A 19,639-nucleotide genomic window follows, 5' to 3' on the forward strand; every position below is an offset into this window, starting at 1 on the left:
GCAAGATCTTTTCGAAATTGCCATCCAGCTGGTCAAGCATTGACCAGCTGGTCAAGCATTGACCAGCTGGTCAAGCATTGACCAGCTGGTCAAGCATTGACCAGCTGGTCAACCATGGCCATGGACGTCCACTATAGGGGTCATCCATGGGTTTTGGATCCACTAGGTGCTCCGGATCCGAAAACCAAAACCCGCATAATATGTATATCATAAGAAAATGCTTATTTAATGAATTAAAATAATAATTTAATCCCAACGAATTATTTTATTCTCTTTATAACCTTAATTAACATAGAATGGTTGATGCCTTTTGAGGAAATCACCTCTCGTTCGTTAAAATTAAGCGTTCTAAGATTCAGGCCCAAAATTAGGTCAAAACTCGTAATTCACATGCACTGACAAGGTTCTTTCGTCATTCGGATCTCAAATTCGGGGTGTATCACTACAACCCTATTCCAAACTTACTCTAAAAATTTCAGAGGTTGATTCACTCTGGATTTCCCGAAATCGTTCTTTTAACATAAAATTCTGCGATTAAACCAGTTCTCAAAATAAGCAAAACTTTAGAAGCTGCCAAAACATAAGAATTCATCGATTCCCATATAATTACACAATATACATGAAAATTAGAATCGTGGATCTTACGGTATCCCTCAGACTTAATTGCTCAAGTCACTAGACCTTCTATTTGAATGAGTTACACATAGTCTTCTTCTCATCATGTGTAATGTCTCTATATCTTAGGCTTTCTATGCAATTCATGTAACAAGATTTCGAATCGGTTGCCCCCAAACCAGATGGCTTTAGGGCACCAGGTGTATAACACCCTTCAGACTCTACTTGCTCGAACCACATAGGCCACATATATCGACTAGACAAGAAGATGATCTCTTTCGTTATCCTTTTCGTAAAGAGACTCCAAACACTTCAACTTGTGTCTAAACTCCACTACTAGGACTCACAAAGACATCAACAACTAAACGTAGCTCTATTTCTATTAAGCTCATATTTCACAACATCTTTCAATTGCTTACTTTTTTTCACAAAACATATTGTGCATACTTATACTAAAGTGATTCAAAACTTTCTAACATTCAAATACTATCTTTTCTTTGAATAATTTCTTACAAACTACTCTATTTATATCAGATCAGAAAAAAAAATCATATGGGGCTTAAAAACTTTCTAAATTGTCAGATTATGCAAAAGACATTCATATATGCTACAACTTATTCTTAATGACCTCATTTTATGAGCTTTTAGCTAGCAGACAAAAAAAAAATAAGTGTGCATCTAAACCATCCCCCCATGCTTGAATGACATTGTCCCTAGTGGCATACAAAATATGCAATTATGCAATGCAGATGCACACTAAAGAATAAAATAACTACTAGAGTAAGGATAGATACAACCTGATATGCTCGAACCTCTGAAGCTGGCGATTGACTGGACTTCCCACCACCACTATGCATGTACAAATGCATAGTTTTCTACTAATCTGGTCAATGTTCTACTCCTGAAGGCTTATCTGGTGTCTGGTATCTTGGACTCATGCATTGAGGCATCAGATGGAATGATATTCATGCATGTCAACAATGAAATTCAAAATGAAATCAAAACAAAATTCATAATAGAACACATAAACAACTAACTACTTTATTTCTAGTATACATATGATACACAGAAAAAAACAATGAACAAAATAAACTCTAACACATTAAACAGCTAAACTACGTCAGACTTATTCTATGAAAATCAATCTACATCAAAATCAGCAAGTTTAGCAAATACTCTATCTTACTCTATGTCTGAACAATCTAATTACTTTCTAAAATAAAAGACAATTCTATTCTAAATCACAAAATTAGTAAATACAGGAAATCACCACTATGTTCTCTAAGACTCACCTGTCTAATTGCTCATTGAAGTCTGAAATTCAGTGAATCCTAGAAAAAACAGTATGTGAATCCTATATTTTCTAACTATGTTAATCCTAATAACTAAAACAAACAAAATAACTAACTATCTAAACACATATTAATAAACTGAAATCTCAGAAATAATCAGAATATAATTGTTGTTCCCCAGCAACGACGCCAAAATTTGGTTGGGTTTTTTGGAGTGGTAGATTTTAAAAGAAAAATTTTCAATAAAAACAATTGAAAAATCTTCAACCAAAGATAATAAAAACCGACTTTCCACAGAAGTGGCTAGTATGGGTCGAATCCACAGGGAACGGGATATATTCTGAATTAAATCTAAAATATCAATTTATTAATATCACAGAGTTTACAACTATGTCAATATTACAATTCTAATTAAATAACAATCTTAAAACATGAAAATAAACTAAAACAAGTATCTAAGTTGTCTCCAAATCGCCAGGGGTAAATTTGTCTTTTCATCACATGTGCATCTGCACTTCGCATTGGAATTACACATGTAACCTGTTTCTAAGTTATCAACCAACAACAATGAAAACAAAAAGTCAGTAAACAATCAATAATTAAATCTAAATTACATCTATGATTACTTCTAAACTAATTCTCAAATTAAATTACACTAAACAAACACAGAAAACTAAAAATACATTATCTAACTAAACTAACTGAACAAATCAATCCTAATTATTCTAACTATATTTAATTCACTAACTACATGCTAAGAAATACTAAAAACTATGTTAAATCAAACAATTAACTAAATGACTGTTTTGTCCCTAAATAGTGCAAAAGTGGATTCTAACAGTTTTTCGTAAACAGATGATTTGAAAAGTCAAACAAATTCCAAATTTCACATAATCACTTCTGTTCTATTTTTGACAGATCCAAGAGTCTGACAGTTTTTACAGATTTGAAAAATTCATTCTGGAACTTCAGATATAAGCGTTTCAAATTCAGGATAAATCAGGAAATCGTAGGACCCGAAATTGAAAATCCCGAAAAAGCTGTTTTTGGAAAATGCTTAAAAAACAGACCAAATCAACTCAAAATGAGTTGATTTTTGGTCTGCAGACAGTGAACACATAGACAAAGAGAATAAAAAAATAATTTTCAGAAAACGCAAGGAATTTTCACATAAAATGACGAGTGCACGATAGGGTAAAAATCAGGTTTGATAATCAGTGCACTATTCATTTATGCAAATCTACTAATCACATCACATCATTAAACCACATGGAAAAATAGTACTAAACTAATCTAATCTACTGTTGAACTACATATAAGGTCAACAATTAAACTAATTAGAGAAATATCTAAATACATTGAACAAAGGATGCTAAATCTAATCTAAAGAAAGCAATAAACCGAATCTATCCTAACTAAGATATGATTCTAAATAGACTATCTACATAACTGAAATGAATTAATCAACTCTACTATACACGACCTAACTAACTGAGTAACATATACCATACTTAATCTAAAATCTAATTGAAACACAAATAACAAACTAATGTTAATATAACTAGGGTTAGTCTTAACTAGAGTTAGTTAGGGTCAATTAACTACCTAGGGTTAACTAAGGTTATCTAATGTTAGCTAATTATCTAGGGATAATGACTAACTAGGGTTTGCTGGGCTTGTTCCAAACCTTGGCCTCCTTGCCATGAACGCACAAGGCTACTTAAACCAAAAGGCTTAGCTAACACGAAATCCAGCTATGCATGAAAGAAAAACTGGAACCATACTTGCCAAAACACAAAGGGGTAATGATCTCTAGTAGTGCATTATCTACATTGCTCGAAGGATGATTAAGGCTTACCAATGACCATCCTACATGAAGAAAACACCTAACACATGCTTAACCGAGAGTCCATTCACAATGCGTGCAGCGAAATATGATTGCAATGGAAAAACCCAAAATGATTCAAATGGCAAAACCCAAAACGTTTTCTAATGAGGAAAAAAAAAACCCAAACGATTTTCAATGGTAACTCACTACCACATTTCACAATAACCAAAACAAATGCATTGTATACATGCTCAAACAAACCGCAAATCTAAGGTAACAACATGTAATGATAGCTCTTGAAACATATATGAACATGAAAAGATTTGTTCAAATCAAAACCCACAAGGGTAGAAGAAAGAAAACCCACAATTTTCACAACACTTGGAAGAGATGGAAAGTCTCACATTCGAGGCTTTAGCAACGTGGAAGAGGATGGTGTACATGGTTGGAGCTGGAACTATGCACACACCCTCACACACGGTTGGAGAAGAAAGGGGAGGAGGAGAGAGAAGCTCCTCAAGAAAAATCGCCCATGGGTCCCTCTTTCTCTCTCTTCACAACATTAAATAGTTAGGGTTAAGGCATTGGACGGCTGGGATTAACCCCAGCTAGGATGGAGGGCTGGGGTGCTCCACGCCCCCCATCTAGGAGTCTACGCCCAATGCATGCTGCTCTTTTAAAACTTTTCAGAAACCTTTCAAAAATGCCATTTAAAAGAGCCTTTATTATTTTCAAATATTACAAGGGCTGCCCCTAAGGCTCAGCCAATGGGTTTCTAGCATTTGAAATCCTTCAAAAATGTTGCAGAAATGCCATGGGGCATCAGCCCCATGCTCTCTTTGAAAAGTGTGCCCCCTTATGATGCTTCATAATGAGCCTTTTTGAAAAAGCAATGGCCAATAGTGGCCTACTTTTCAAATGCCATGCAAAATGTTACAAAAGTGCCACCCAGCTGGTCAAACCTTGACCAGCTGGTCAATCATGACCAAGGATGTCCACTAGAGAGGGAGCCCAATGGATTTGGGTCCTCTCCTAGTTGATCCGCTCCAAATCCAAAAATTGCCATATGATATATTTCAGAACTACGCTTAATTAATGCACTAAAATATTAGATAAATTAAAATAAATCATTTAGTTCTCTAAATAACCACAATTAATACAAAATGGTCAAGGCCCTTTAAGGAAATTACCTTTCGTTTGCGAGAATTAAGCGTATTATGATTTCGGGTCCAAAAATCGTAATTCAAATGCACTGACGAGGTTTTTACGTCGTATAGGTCCCAAATTTGGGGACAAACTATAAGAACATATTATAAATTAACCCTTAAAATTTCAAATCTTAATTCGTCCAGAATTAGGCACTTCTTACTTACACAGTATATTTACGTGATTTTTGGGTCGTGCGTACAAGGCCGAAACACAGGGCACATTCAAAATATACTTGATTATGCGATATAACCTCGTAATTATACAAAAGCACACAAATCGACACTAAGTAAGTAGTAAACTCCTAAAAAATATTTGTGAACCTTACATCCTACTGTTATCATCGCAAAATTTTTCCACCCTTCCCTTCCTTGCGGAAGAGAGAGAGGGAAACACTTTCGCGATTCAAACTTGACCGGATTTTGGAAAATGTTTTGAAATACTCGCCTCCATTTTGAAAATTGCAGGAAAATCCATGGGATGGGGCTCGACCTGTCGGTACGAGGTTCGACCGTTCCTGCCGCCTTTAACAGGGGTAATCGAACCAAGGACCAAATTTGTGCTTGACTTAGTTAAATCATCAAAATCGTGTTCTATCCTAAATGCACAGAGAATTCAGGCATGTGCTATGAGATTTTGGAAAATGTAAGTTGGAAAATATGATGTATGCTTGGAAAATGCTTTTGGAGTTGGAAAATGTTTCTCAGGGAAAAGGTGAAAGTCAATTTCTCAGGAAACTCAGATGAAAGGGGTTTTGAAATCACGAGAAAGTTTATGAAGGTGTGGGAAAATCATGAATGGATGAAAATCCTGAGAAAATGGAAATAATTCTTGAGAAAAGGGTAAACATTTGAAGGAAAAATGCTTGAGAGGAAAAGCTCCAAGTTTTGAAAACTTTCTTTGGAAAATGATTGAAATTCATTGAAAAATTCTTTGGGGAAGGAACATTGAAACTCAGGAAACTGAAATCGTGAGAATCTTAGCCTTAAAACACTTGGAAAATCGATTTAGATCGTTGAGAAAGGTGAGAGACTTCTTTTGAAAATCTTGAGAAAAAAACCCTTTTCATGGAAAACTGTGGAAAAGCTTGACATGGGAAAACCGATTTTGGAATATCCTTAGAGTTTCTTGAGAAATTGATTTCTTGAGAATGAAACTTTCTTAAGAAAATCACGATAAAACCAATGATTTCATGATGCAAATGCTATGAGTGAATGAATGCACTTTGAAAGATTTTCTAAGAAATTTGTTGGAAAAATGTGTATTAAGTCAAAATAAATCCTTCACATATTCTGACTGTGACCATGAATATGTTCAGAGTTTAATTGATTTAATGCACAATACTTTGAAAATATTAGAAATATGATGTGCATTTTTAAGATAGCCTAAGAGTGTAGGCTCAATGTGACTAGTAGGAAGATGATGGATCTGGGTCTCGTCCATATTCCGACTAGGGCCGTAAATATGGATTCCACCGAGTTCATCAACTCCCAAAGAGTTGATGCATGTGCCATTCGTGAACATTCATAGTGCTTTCGAAATAAAATGCATGAATCATAGAAACAGGATATTGCATGAATTTAAACTATATGATATGCATCCTAGTCTAAGCAAGAAATTAAAATCTTATTCCAAAATTTACATTATTACATCACTAAATAAATGAAATAAAAGAAAATTGCAGACTTCAGCTCCTTCTTTTGAATGTCCCTGCCAAACTTAAAATAAGGTTAGCTAAAATACGTTGGTTTTTCCAAGATTTTCCAATAATATTTTGAAATTATTGGATTTAATTGGATATAAACCCTATTCTCATACTTTCTTGATATTTGAAATGATGAAAATGCAAGAAATCCAGTAGAAAATAGTTTGAAATTCGGAATTGGGGTCAAAATGATCAAAATACCCCTAATATTAAAGTTATACCTTTAAAATCAGGGTTTTTTGAAGGAAAACTTGGTAAAATTGAGATTTTGAAATTCAAATTGAATCAAATGATGATGAAATGCAGTATGAGGCATGATGACATGCTGCTAAACACATTAGGACTGTAAAATCAGAATTTGACATTTTGCAATTTATCCAAAATAACGAATTTCGCTTGTTTTTTGCTTGGATCCGGGTCCCGCGGGGCCTTGTTTTGATGATATGGCTAGATCAAGCCTCAAATGAATTCCAAATTACACCAAATTCGGTATGAAGCATCTACATACTCTGATAAACAGCCTAGAATGCTAAAAATCATGAAATGATATGACTTGAATGCTAAAATTTAAAGAAAGTTTTAAAAATGGTGGATTTTGCCAATGCACCCGAACCAAATGCAATACTTAATATGATAATGCAAGATTTACAGCATGAAAACTCCTGAAATTTTGCAGACTGCTACAAGACCTGAAATGAACATGTTTGGTTTTTACACCCTCGGGATTTGAGCCATGATGAGTTCGGTAACAGGGATTTGGTTCTGACGGAGGTAAAATCGACCTAATCTAATATAAAATGATAAAACAATAGGCAACAGCCATGGAAATTTCTGATATTTAACAGATCTACTCACGACACCTACATGGACAACTTTCATGTTCATGACTTTGGCATTTGATCAACAGAAATACAGATAAAAATATAACTTTTCATTCCTGAATCGACAGAACAGACAAATGTGGCCAAACAAGTGACTGACAAGAAAAATCCGAAACAGATATCACAACTATTTTACAAATCACAGGCTTTCAGATGCAAATAGAGGACATCTTGAACATAACATTCACTTTTCACAGATTTGGATTTGGATCAATACCCAAAGATAACCCATCGACCTAAGTCGATCCAAAGTCTCAGAGGCCCAAATCAGGCTCTGACACGTGTCCCGCACTCTCGGATTTTTTTGAGATATAAAAAAAATCAAAAAAATCTGAGAACATCAGGTTAACAACTAGACATCCTTCCGAGTTCAGAACATCTTTTTGATCGAAAATCGGATCTTCCATAAGGGAGATCTTGATTTTACAAATCGATAAAGACATTTTCAAACGCATCCCGGGTAATAAAACATGACTCACCTTTTTGAATGTTTACCATAGTAAACGAATTCAAATCTCTCCGAATATTTGGCACATTTTTAGGGACACATAAAGGCGCATTCCATGATTTTTTAGGATTTTTTAACAAAAATTACACACATGAAATAACGTGTGGACTGACTGACAAAAACAAAGAACCACTGAAACTGAGCAGAATTGAAATAAATGCTAAATTAATCCTAATTAACTCATGAAACATGCTAAATTAACGAAATAAAATGCAAATTAAATCTAGCTAAATGTATGAATGCTAAAAATCATCAAGGAAGCATAATTATGTATTTTAATATTTGTCATTTTATGAGAATAGCTCAATCCATCCTTCGGATGAGCTTTTTCTTCAAACGACACCCGAATCAAATCATGATATGAAATCAAGAGGAAAAGAGGTGCACCTTGCTTCGTTATGCAGCTTTGAAACTCTTGAAAAGGACGGCTACCAAGGGCTTTGTTCATCCTTCGCTCCGGGCTTCGGATGATTCACCAAAATCGACCCACTGCACCTTCTTCACTGAGCCCAAGGGGGGGTGTGGATTCCAAGGTTCAAAATCGTGTTCTGAAGAAAGTCTAGGTTGAATTTCAAAGTCCAAAAAGAAGCTCTCCCCATGCTGGGCATGGAGCCTTGTTTTTATAGATATTTTCTGAAAATTTTGAATTTCAAACAGGCTCAATCTGAGCCCTCCATGTGGTGCCATTTCAGGGGGTGCTATTTTGATTTTTGAGAAAATAAAATGGGAAAATTTGTGGGTGAGACACCTCAGCACAATTTGAAAATTTTCAAAATTTGGGTTTGCTTGATTTTCTCTGCAGGAAGCTTCCAGATGGCGCCACCTCACGGGGTGCTACCTGGGGTTTGAAATTCAAAATTTGGCTTTTGTAGGGAGCCCTCAGGTGGCGCCACCTCATGGGGCTATTTTTATTAAAAAAATAAAATAAATAAAAGGAATGAAGCCAAGTGGGGCTCTAGATTGGCCCAACCTCAAAAGGTGTTTTGAGGTGTAAAGCTGGAGACAATAGGAGCATGCCATGTGGCACCACCTCTGGAGGCTCTTGACATGTGTCAGAAGGACAGGAGTGGAGGAAGCAGACTATGCCACCTCAGAGGAATTCAAATTCTACTTTTGTGCAGAAAAGGAGAGGCTGACATGTGGCACCCCCTCCAACTTGCTCCACACTGCCATGTGGCAGGAGAAGAGGAATGGAGGAAGCAGAATGCACCACCTCAAAGGGGATTTTTCTACTTTTTCTGATGCAGGTAGGTCTGGACATGTGGTAGACAAGTGTCATCTGTCTGGAGGAGTTCTCTCAAATGGCGCCACCTCAGAGGAGAATTTGAATTTCAAATGTAGGTTGGCCCTGGAGGAATGGAGAGTGGACATGTGGCGGTTCCTCAGAGTGGCTCCTACAATGCCATGTGGCAGAAGGAAAAAGCAAGGGACATGTGGCGCCCTCATATTCAAAGTAGAAAAAGGTAGAACTCCAGGATTTTTGCCACCTAGCTCTTGTCTGAAAAATTTTGAATGGTTGCTTTTTTGAAGGAAGCCAAGAGTGACATGTGTCCTTTACTTTTTCTGAAGGAAGCTAGACATGACATGTGTCCTCTACTTTTTCTGAAGGAGGCTGGAGATGACATGTGTCATCTACCTTTTCTGAAAGAAGCAAAGAATGACACGTGGCAGAGGGAAAAGAAGGAGGTCCAAGCCATGTGGCGCCATCTCAGACAAAATGGAAAAGGTGAAGTTCAGGATTTGTGCCACCTCTGGAGAGATTTGAATATTTGAATTCCAGTTTTTCTGAAGAGAGCAGGAAATGACACATGGCATCTACTTTTTCTGAGAAGAGCAGAGAGTGACACATGGCATCTACTTTTTCTGAGAAGAGCAGAGAGTGACACATGGCATTTGATTTTTCTGAGGAAATGAGAGATTGACATGTGTCTTCTGCAGGAGACACACTTCAAATGGCGCCACCTCAGAGGAGACAAGCCTACCTTTTTATGGAGGAAGCTAAGAGTGACACGTGTCTGCTACTTTTCTGAGAAAAGTAGGAAGAGACATGTGTCAGTCTACTTTTCTGAAAGAGGGAGAGGTTGACACGTGTCCTCTGTAGGAGACACTCTTCAAATGGCACCACCTCAGAGGAGACAAGTTTTGCTTTTTCGGGACAGGACAACACATGACACGTGGCATCTCATGGATGATCTTTGGAATGACACATGGCGCAGGGTGAAGATGGTGGATGCTGACACATGTCATGAAATGAAGAGGGTGTCTAATGACATGTGGCGGCTTCTTAAGGTAGCCTCACACTGACACTTGGCAAATAAATGGGAGGAGAGAGAAAAGACAAGTGGCACCAATCCACGGGACAAGGCTCCTATATTTTTGGGTTTTTCAAAATTCAAATTTTTTCAAAAGGAAAGCCTGTGTGACACCACTTCAATGTGGGTCCCACATTGCTTCTTTATTGAAATAAGGACAAGACAACAACCACTTTTTGGAATTTTCATAAAATCTGGACTAATTGGTAAAACATAAGTTTTTGGAAAGAGTTGGCCCCTGTAGGGCGATTTTGTAAAAGGAAGACAGTTGAAATAGCTCACAAAAGGCAAAATCTGAGTTGAACTTTATTGAAAATTATCCAGATTGTTTTCTTGAGGAAATATTTTGAAATTTAGAGCCCTGGGGGTAAAATGGGAAGAATTGATAATTTTGAAGACCCAGGGTTTTGAAATCAATTTTGAAAAGAGTTGAAATTCTAATCTGGAATGAAAATTTTGAAATCGAGAGTTCTAGACCTCGAAATGACATGCTGTGTAGTGCAGTGCTATGAGATGCTCATGTAATGATATGCAATGCCATGTCTTATGCAATATAATCTTGAACCGAGACTTGGAGATTCCTGTCTTCTGTCAGGAATAAAATTTTGAACATCTGAGCTGAAAATAGAGAAATTTTGAGAGTTGCAGACAAAATTTAGACTTTTGCAAGGTCCGGGTTCAGAAAATGACCATTTTGCCCTCTGGCGATTTCAGAGGCTGGATGCTGATGCTTGGTGGAAATGTTAGAGAGGTGAATGAAAATTTGGGGTGTTTACAGATGCCCCTCTTTGCTACTAAGCCGGCTTGTGGCCGAGCTTAGTGGCAAAGAAAAACACACCAAATTTGGGTTATATAAAAAAAATGCCCCAGTTAGAAGGATCTGACTGGGTATGAAGAAATTAGCCTGAGGAAGATGGTAGATATGAAATGGAGAATGAAGAGAAAAGATAACCATTATGAGAGTAAAATTCAGGTTTTTGCCCTTAACCTGGATGTGACAGAAATACCCCGCATGGAATGAAGCTCAGGCTTTAACCCTTGACCTGATTGGGGAATGAAATATCTCATAAAATGAGACTCAGGTTTGTACCCTTAACCTGATCGGGCGGAAGATAAAATACCTCTTTGAATAAGGCTCAGGTTTGTACCCTTATCCTGATCGGGCGGAAAATGAAATACCTCTTTGAATGAGGCTCAGGTTTGTACCCTTATCCTGATCGGGAGAAAAATGGAATACCTCTTTGATTGAGGCTCAGGTTTGTACCCTTATCTTGATCTGGCGGAAAATGAAATACCTCATCGACGGAGGCTCAGGTTTGTACCCTTATCCTGATCGGGCAGAAAATGGAATACCTCTATGATTGAGGCTCAGGTTTGTACCCTTATCCTGATCGGGCGGAAGATGAAATACCTCTTTGATTGAGGCTCAGGTTTGTACCCTTAACCTGATCGGGTGGAAGATAAAATACCTCTATGATTGAGGCTCAGGTTTGTACCCTTATCCTGATCGGGCGGAAAATGGAATACCTCATCAAAGGAGGCTCAGGTTTATACCCTTATCCTGATCGGGCAGAAAATGGAATACCTCATCAAAGGAGGCTCAGGTTTATACCCTTATCCTGATCGGGCAGAAAATGAATGGAATCCTCGAAGGAAGAGACCATGATGGAACCTTCGGATCTTGCACAATAAATCCGATAGGGGTTCTGCAAAAGGAAGGAAAATGGGGTCCCTAAAGCTTGAAAAGGGATTGATTTTGGGCGCCTCATTGCTGAGACTAAAGTCAGCTTTTGAAATTTCCTTTTGCAAGAAAATGATTGGTGGTTCGACCTCGAACCGAAATGGGACTGTCTATGGAGGGACAGTGGGGACACCGAGAAGTGTGCAAATCTGAGAGTTCATGCTCTCAAAGAAGGGAAGGAATCAAGTCCTTAGGAGGGATTTAAAACTGGTGTCAGGATGTATCAAAGACGGACATCACGCTCTCACTTCGCGTCCGAATAGCTATAAAATATTGTCAAAATGTTGGAAATTTTTGAAAATTTTGCTGTTGATTAAAAGTTTTTGAAAATGATACGCGTTGTTGCAAAATATTCTTTCTTTTCTACCTGAAGCATTACCTCCAAACAAGGTTCACTTCGTAGAATCGAGATTGAAAACCCAAATTACTTGCAATTGCCCTTCTTCAAGGAAATTATCAATTTCCTTTATATGAACAGGAAAGAGAACTTGATATTATGAAAGCAATTGATGAAAGAGTATTGATAATAGAATTTCACAAATTTAAAGAGGATTCTTGATAAATTTGGCAGTTTGATATCCTGGGAGCTTCTCTCATGATAATCTTTCTGCACTCTTTTGACTCTGTGGTGTTTTGGCTACATTCTCCTTCATTTTGGAGATGTTCTTACTTTTTCTCTCTTTCTTTTTCCTCTCTTTCTCTCTTTTGGGAGGGTACGTCACAAGCTCCTTCATCTTGGAGATGTTTCGATCCTTCTTGGGTGATGGGTTTGGAGATCTTTGGATGATAGCTGAAATTAAATATCTTTTAGGGATTGTCGAGAGGTTCATCGCATCTACCTTTATCTCGACAGTGCTTTGGACTTTCCCTGGAAGGATCCGTCACAAACTCCGTCATCTTGGAGATGTTTCGAATCTTCTTTGGCCCTGGGGGTCTACTCGCCTAATTCGCCTTCATCTTGACGACAGGTGAGAAATCCCTTTTGCGGATATTTAATTGCAGCTTAGGTGATTTGGAAGAGACAGGGCTTGGATAAATGCTCTCTTTTCTAGCACTCATGATATTTCCACTGCTTCATTTTACAAGAATAGTCTTTAAAGATGTGCCATTGACTGCGATCAATATCGATCATTTATGGCTTTGCAATAACACTGAATCTTCTTTCCTGGCCATATCAAGGATTTATCCTTCATCCTTTTGGTTGACCAATAGAAAGAATTTGAATTTTGGATCTCTTTTCGCAAAAGCTTCACTCTTTTGAAAGTGATGCTAAAGGTAAATCGAGGTAGAGATTTGTGCAATAAAGATTCTGAAATCAACAAATAAATTGACAAATTGACAGCATGTTCTTGAAATCCTTGGTGAAAGAGAGCACTTGAGGTCCGGCTTAACGCATCCGTGACAAAAATTATCCTCTCCTTTCTCCAAAGGAGGCGACTATCAGTTCACTGGGAACAGTGTCAGAACAACCATCGGTTCATTGGAAACAATATCAGTTCAATTAAGAACGCCCATCGGTTCGCTGGGAACAATATCAGTTCAATTAAGAACGATCATCGTTGGGAATAATATCAGTTCAATTAAGAACGATCATCGATTCGCTGGGAACTATATCAGTTCACTGAAGAACGACTATCAGTTCACTGGGAACAATATCTGTTCAGTGAAGAACGACTATCAGTTCGCTTGGAACACTATCAGTTTAATGAAGAACGATTATCAGTTCGCTTGGAACACTATCAGTTCAATGAAGAACAACTATCAATTCACTTGGAACACTATCAGTTCGATTGGAGAACGACTATCAGTTCACTTGGAACACTATCAGTTCAATGAAGAACAACTATCAGTTCACTTGGAACACTATCAGTTCGATTGGAGAACGAAGACCATTATAGAGAGTTGGATCGCTTCTATGAATGGTTTCAGGATAATCCCCTTATCCTGAACGGGAAATAGAAATCGGTTGACCTGACGGTCGAAATTGAGAATTTTGGTAATTTGAAAATTGGAAATTGGGTGACTCGGAGGTCGAAATTGAAGAATTGAATGACCCGAGGATTTTAATTGGAATTGGTGAGCAAAATATCAAATTTGAGAAATCGACTGACCCTTGGATCAATGCAGAAGAATGAATGGCTCAAGTTAGAGCTCGAATAAAGTAAAGAGATCACAAGTCGGAACCCGGATCAACAAATGAAAATAAAGAGCTCGGGTCAGAGCTCGAATGAATAGAGAGATCTCGAGTCGGAACCCGGATCAACAAAAGAAAAATGAAGAGCTCGAGTCAAGGCTCGAGTAAATAAAGAGATCTCGAGTCGGAACCCGGATCAACAAAAGAAAAATGAAGAGCTTGAATCTGAGCTTGAATGAATAAAGAGATCTCGAGTCGGAACCCGGATCAACAAAAGAAAGATATGGACCAACTTGAAAGTTGGAGTTTGAAAGAAAGCTGAATCGAAATTCAGATCTTCAGAGGAGAACCCAGATAGGGGAACACAATTTTACAAATTGTCAATGCTGAAACTGGATTTTTGAAAAGAGGATCCTATCCAGAGATTGTAGACTAGAGTAAGAGATTGATGATTAAGATGGGAAATCATTCATAGTCTCAGGATTTATCCCTTATCCTGAATGGGAAATGGAATTGGGTGAATAGTTAATGCAAATGCAATGCACATGCACATGAAATGCAAATGAATGCAAATTGATGCAAATGAGTGCATATATATGCAAAATGAGAGATTGGTTTATCCTGCCTTCATACAGGATGTTTTGAGGTAAAGAGAATTTTTAAAAAAAAATGCCCCAGTGTAACTAGGGAGAAAAATTTGAATAAAAGAAGGATAATTGATGAATAAGGCGACAAGCTTCTTGACTGATAGATGTCCTCAAGATCATTCCTCACAAGAGAGACATTATGAAAAGGAAGAGGAAGTAAATAAGATGGCGCCAAGCTATTGAAAAAAATTTGATGACTTTATTGATGCTTTAAAATCAAGGAAAGAGAATGGGATTACATTATTCTTTTGAAAAAGCAAGATGGGAAATGGGAAATTGTTGGCATTGTCATCTTCTTGAATGATTATAGAAAAAATCTTTGTCAGGAGGACTAGTCCTCCTTTTCATCTTCAACGAGGAGCTTCTTGTCAATGCAGTCTTGAACAATGTTTTTAAGGACGAAGCAGTTTTCTGTATCGTGCCCTACTGCTCGATGAAACTTGCAAAACTGTTCTTTGAATCTGCCCATAATTGCTGAAGGATCAACGACTTTAGGCAGCCGAACAAGGTCTTTCTCAAGCATATACTCGAGGATACTCTCGAGTGTCTGATCAAGAGGGGTGAATTCTCGATGAGTTCTTCAGTCTTTGCGCTTTGATTTTTCCTGATCTTTCTTTTGATGCTGAGGGCTGGATTAGAGAGGTTTATCACTGTTGATGTCCTTCCCTTTTTGCCTTTTGATTCTCTCCAAACTGTTGTCATGATCATTCTTGTTGCCTTTGCTATTATTGAAATATTTAGCTGCAAAAGTGAAGTGACCTTCTTCTTTTGTTCACCTTGAGGATTATTCTTGGAAAATGTGAAGCCTTCATAGGCTCCATTGTCCACGCTCAGCTCGAGCCATTCTGCTCGCTCAATGAGTTCAACAAAAGATTTGGAGGGTGAGGTAGAGATTAATCCTCTCAGCGGTTGCAAAAAATTATTGAGGATCAATGATAAATCATGCCTTTCTGATATAGGATCCCTCATTTTGTTGCAGGTCTCTCTCCATCTGCGAATGAAGTCCCTTGCCTTTTCATTTTCATTCTGCCTTAGATTGCAGAGATGGCTGAATGTTGGGAGCGCTTCAGTGTTGAATAGAAATCGCTCAATGAATAAGTTGACCACCTTATCGAATTCTTGCAGTTCGATTGGATTGATATGCTCAGAGTACCACTTGGCGACAGTGCCATGTAGGCTACGAGGAAAACAGAGAAATAGGGCCCTATTGTCTCTCTTGAATTTGGAGCATTCGGCGAAGAACATGGCGAGGTGGGCTTTCGGGTCGCCAGAACCATCGAATTTAATGAACTTGCTGGGCAAATTCTCCAGATTTTCATCCCCTTCTAAACCGTCATAAAAATCCTCACTAGTAATGTAACGCCCCGGATTTCCAAAACAAAGCTAAGTTAAAATTTTCATGAATTTCCTTTTTTTTTCTTTGCAGCGGAACTTAGAAAAGCTTTTAGCAGCGGAATAAGACGATAATGAGTCGTCAGTTTTAGAAAACTCCGAGCACGTTGCAGGTATGTGGCCAAGCAACTCATTGACCACCAAAGTGTTCCATTTTATCGAAAACATATGTTTATTACAACACTACTGCTTAGGAAAGTAGTGTAGGTTCAATAAAAAGGAAGTAGTACAACTCTGTCTAGAGAAACCCTGGAACTTGATGCCGCCTTGCTCCGCATATCGCCACGCAGGTTCAACACCTGAAATCCCCATTAAACGGGGTCAGAACCACTGATGGTCTGGTAAGTAGGCAAACACCTATCTAATCAACTCAAGTAAATGCATAGACCACTCAGGGTCGCAGTTCGTAATACGACGCTCAAGCCTCCATGACTTAGCGTATATCGCACAAGCCTCATCAGGGCTATGAGTTGAACATCCACGCAAGTCGTCATGACTTCGCATAAGCCTATTCAGGGCTGTGAGTTAGAATAACCTCTCAAGTCTCTACGACTTAGCCTTGACTTCCTCAGAGTCACGAATGGATGTCTAGCTCAAGCCTTTATGCTTGGCACATCCGTATCCTACGAATCTAAGGACAGCTCTCCGAGCTTCACTTAGTCGTATGGATATCAATGGGGTTCTTTCCCAATCGGTCCAGTAGTATACCGACCATGACACCTTCACAAAGGTTATGCAGGACTGACTCAACAACGTCATTCACTCATACATTCAAAGTAGCGCTGTACCTAAGCTAATGCTTTGTTTTGATAATTGCACCTCCCCCTGGGCTTAGGGGACTCATATCTGGGCGACAACGCGACGATCTGGGGGTTGATTATTCTATGTATTTTAGATACCCCAGAGGCCTGTTGACCCCATCCCCCTAGTAGGACGGTACAGCATACCGGAAGAGATCCTTACTAGGTATCCGAATGCATTCTGCTACTGCAGTAGTTGGGTTCAATCCTTAGATATTTAAGGATAACCACGACCTCCATACCTCTGAGTGACGAAGGCCATCAATGAACTCTATCAGGTTCGGGTGAAATATATGTCACTCAAGGCTGCGCCATCACCGTCTTCCTCGGTGAGAAATTCTGAAAGGGGCCTGCCGGTCTTACAATTACTTGACGAGCATTGCATGTCTATAGGGCAGCCTTTGAGAAGTATGTACCCGACCCCAATCAACCACACGGTTTTCACCGTGGAACAAAGGTTTTATTCATATGCATGCTTAACTCTGCTCACGGCACTTCGGCCTTGACGAGCACTTCACCTCTTTCGGTGGAAACAACACACTCCGGCTCAGCGGCCCTTACGAGTCTGGTTGTCTGATAATTCTCAATGAGCATGCACATGACTCGATCTCTACGGATCGGCTACTCGGCGTATTTTTACACAACGAGCTCAGGACCTCGTCAAGGCGCTACCACTACTTTGGCGCAACGGCTCTTACAAGTATGATGCCCTTGCAGGTGTCAGGGAGACGAGTCATTCTGACATCGTTCCAACAAAGGACATCATTGTGCTACTTAACGGGTTTTGGCAGCTCTTCTGCCAACCATTCTGTCAACACCTTCTCTGCTCTACCGGCAGTGGTGCGACGAACCTTTCTACATTGTAGAAGGTGTTTCATAACTGGGTAGCACTTCTGCTACGTTCTTTCTGAGCCATTCTTAGCTCCTTCAGGAATTTCAGCAGCACTTCCTCTCTTTTACGGAGAAAGCGTGCGTTTCTTTTATCCATTTCAGCGGCATCTCCCCTCTTTGGTGGGAAATCGCTACGCTTAACTCGGGAAATGGATGCGCACCGTTGTGCGTACTTTGCATCCATCAAGGTTGCAGGAACCTTGGGCCATAGCTAGGCCATACGTAATTGATTTAGTCTTTACGTAAAGAGCATTTTGCCAAAAGGCGAAGCCTTTCCAATAGGGGCTTCATTCGTCAAGCAGAATCTTGTACGAGGAGCGGTAAGGGAATCGCATGGGCGATTTTTGGAGTTGATCTCCGTTTGAATGCTCATTTATGCGCTATATATGTAGTATAAGCAGAAGCCTGTGCTTTATACAGCGACGGCGTAAAGAAATGCATATACTATTGTTCAGGGTGTGTAACTGAACGAAATATTCTACATATATAACAAAGCAGAAGCCTTGGCATCGTTCGACGCGACGGCGTAAGTAAAGACATTGCAGAAAGCAGGAGCCTTGGCATCGTTCGACGCGACGGCGTAAGTAAATGCATAATCGGAAGTGCAGTAATCGGAAGTACAGAAAGCAGGGAGCCTTGGCATCATACGACGCGACGGCAAAGGTAAATTACATGGCCTGTGCGATATAAGACGCGTCGGCAGTATCAGCAGATATACACCTAGATCTGTATCCAACGATAGTTACGAGGCGAGCGAGTGAACACCGAAGTGTCCTAGAGGGCTCAACCAAGAACTAGGGTGAGATACTATTTTGAAGAACGCATATACTGCGTATTCGAACATATATATCCGACGATAGTTACGAGGCGAGCGCGTGAACACCGAAGTGTCCTAGAGGGCTCAACCAAGAACTAAAGCAAGATACTACTTCAGAAAGTATATTCTATATACAAACAGTCAAATACTTGAGAGAGATGGATCAACGAAGCGAACTTACTTCAAATCGTGGAAGAAACGGCTCCGGGTTGCTTCTTTGGCTTCGAGCCTTCCTTCGAGAGGTCAGACTAAGTCAGATGAAGCTGACTTAGTTGAGAAAGAGGGAGAGTAGGTCAAGCTACTCAACCTAAGTGGTTTGAACCAAATAGGGTTCGATCCAAGTCAACTGGGTTCAGCAGGTTCGAACTCAGCTCAAGTAGGCTAAGTCTGGGTTCAGAAATCCAAACCGGAATCTGGACCAAAATGGACTTTGACTTTGACTTTAAACCCAACTAGGTTCAAGTCAAGTCAACTAGGTTTGGACTAGGTCAAGTGGGTTCAGACCCAGGTCAGGTGAGCTAGGACCAGGTCAGGCAGGCTCAGACCAGGTCAGGTGGGTTCAGGCCAGGTCAGGTGGGCTCAGACTCACTTGGGCTCACTAGGGGAGGTTTAGGAGAGAGAGAGGAGGCAAGAGAGAGAGGGGGGGTCGAAATTATGAGAAGAGAGAGAGTGGGGAGGGCTATTTATAGCCCAAGCCCACCTCCTCTTGGGAATTTTTATCCCCCTTTTGCCCCTGAGCTTTATTTTAATTCCAGGAGGTTCCTTTTGAGGTGGGGCCCACTAGATATTTCCATAGGATATTTTGTGGGTCCCACAAGATATTTTCTGAGGAATATTTCTGTGGGTCCCACCAATATTTCCGTGGGTCCC

The sequence above is a fragment of the Nuphar pumila genome, chromosome 8 (assembly GCF_984573655.1).
Source record: "Nuphar pumila chromosome 8, dmNupPumi1.hap1.1, whole genome shotgun sequence".
Taxonomy (NCBI): domain Eukaryota; kingdom Viridiplantae; phylum Streptophyta; class Magnoliopsida; order Nymphaeales; family Nymphaeaceae; genus Nuphar; species Nuphar pumila.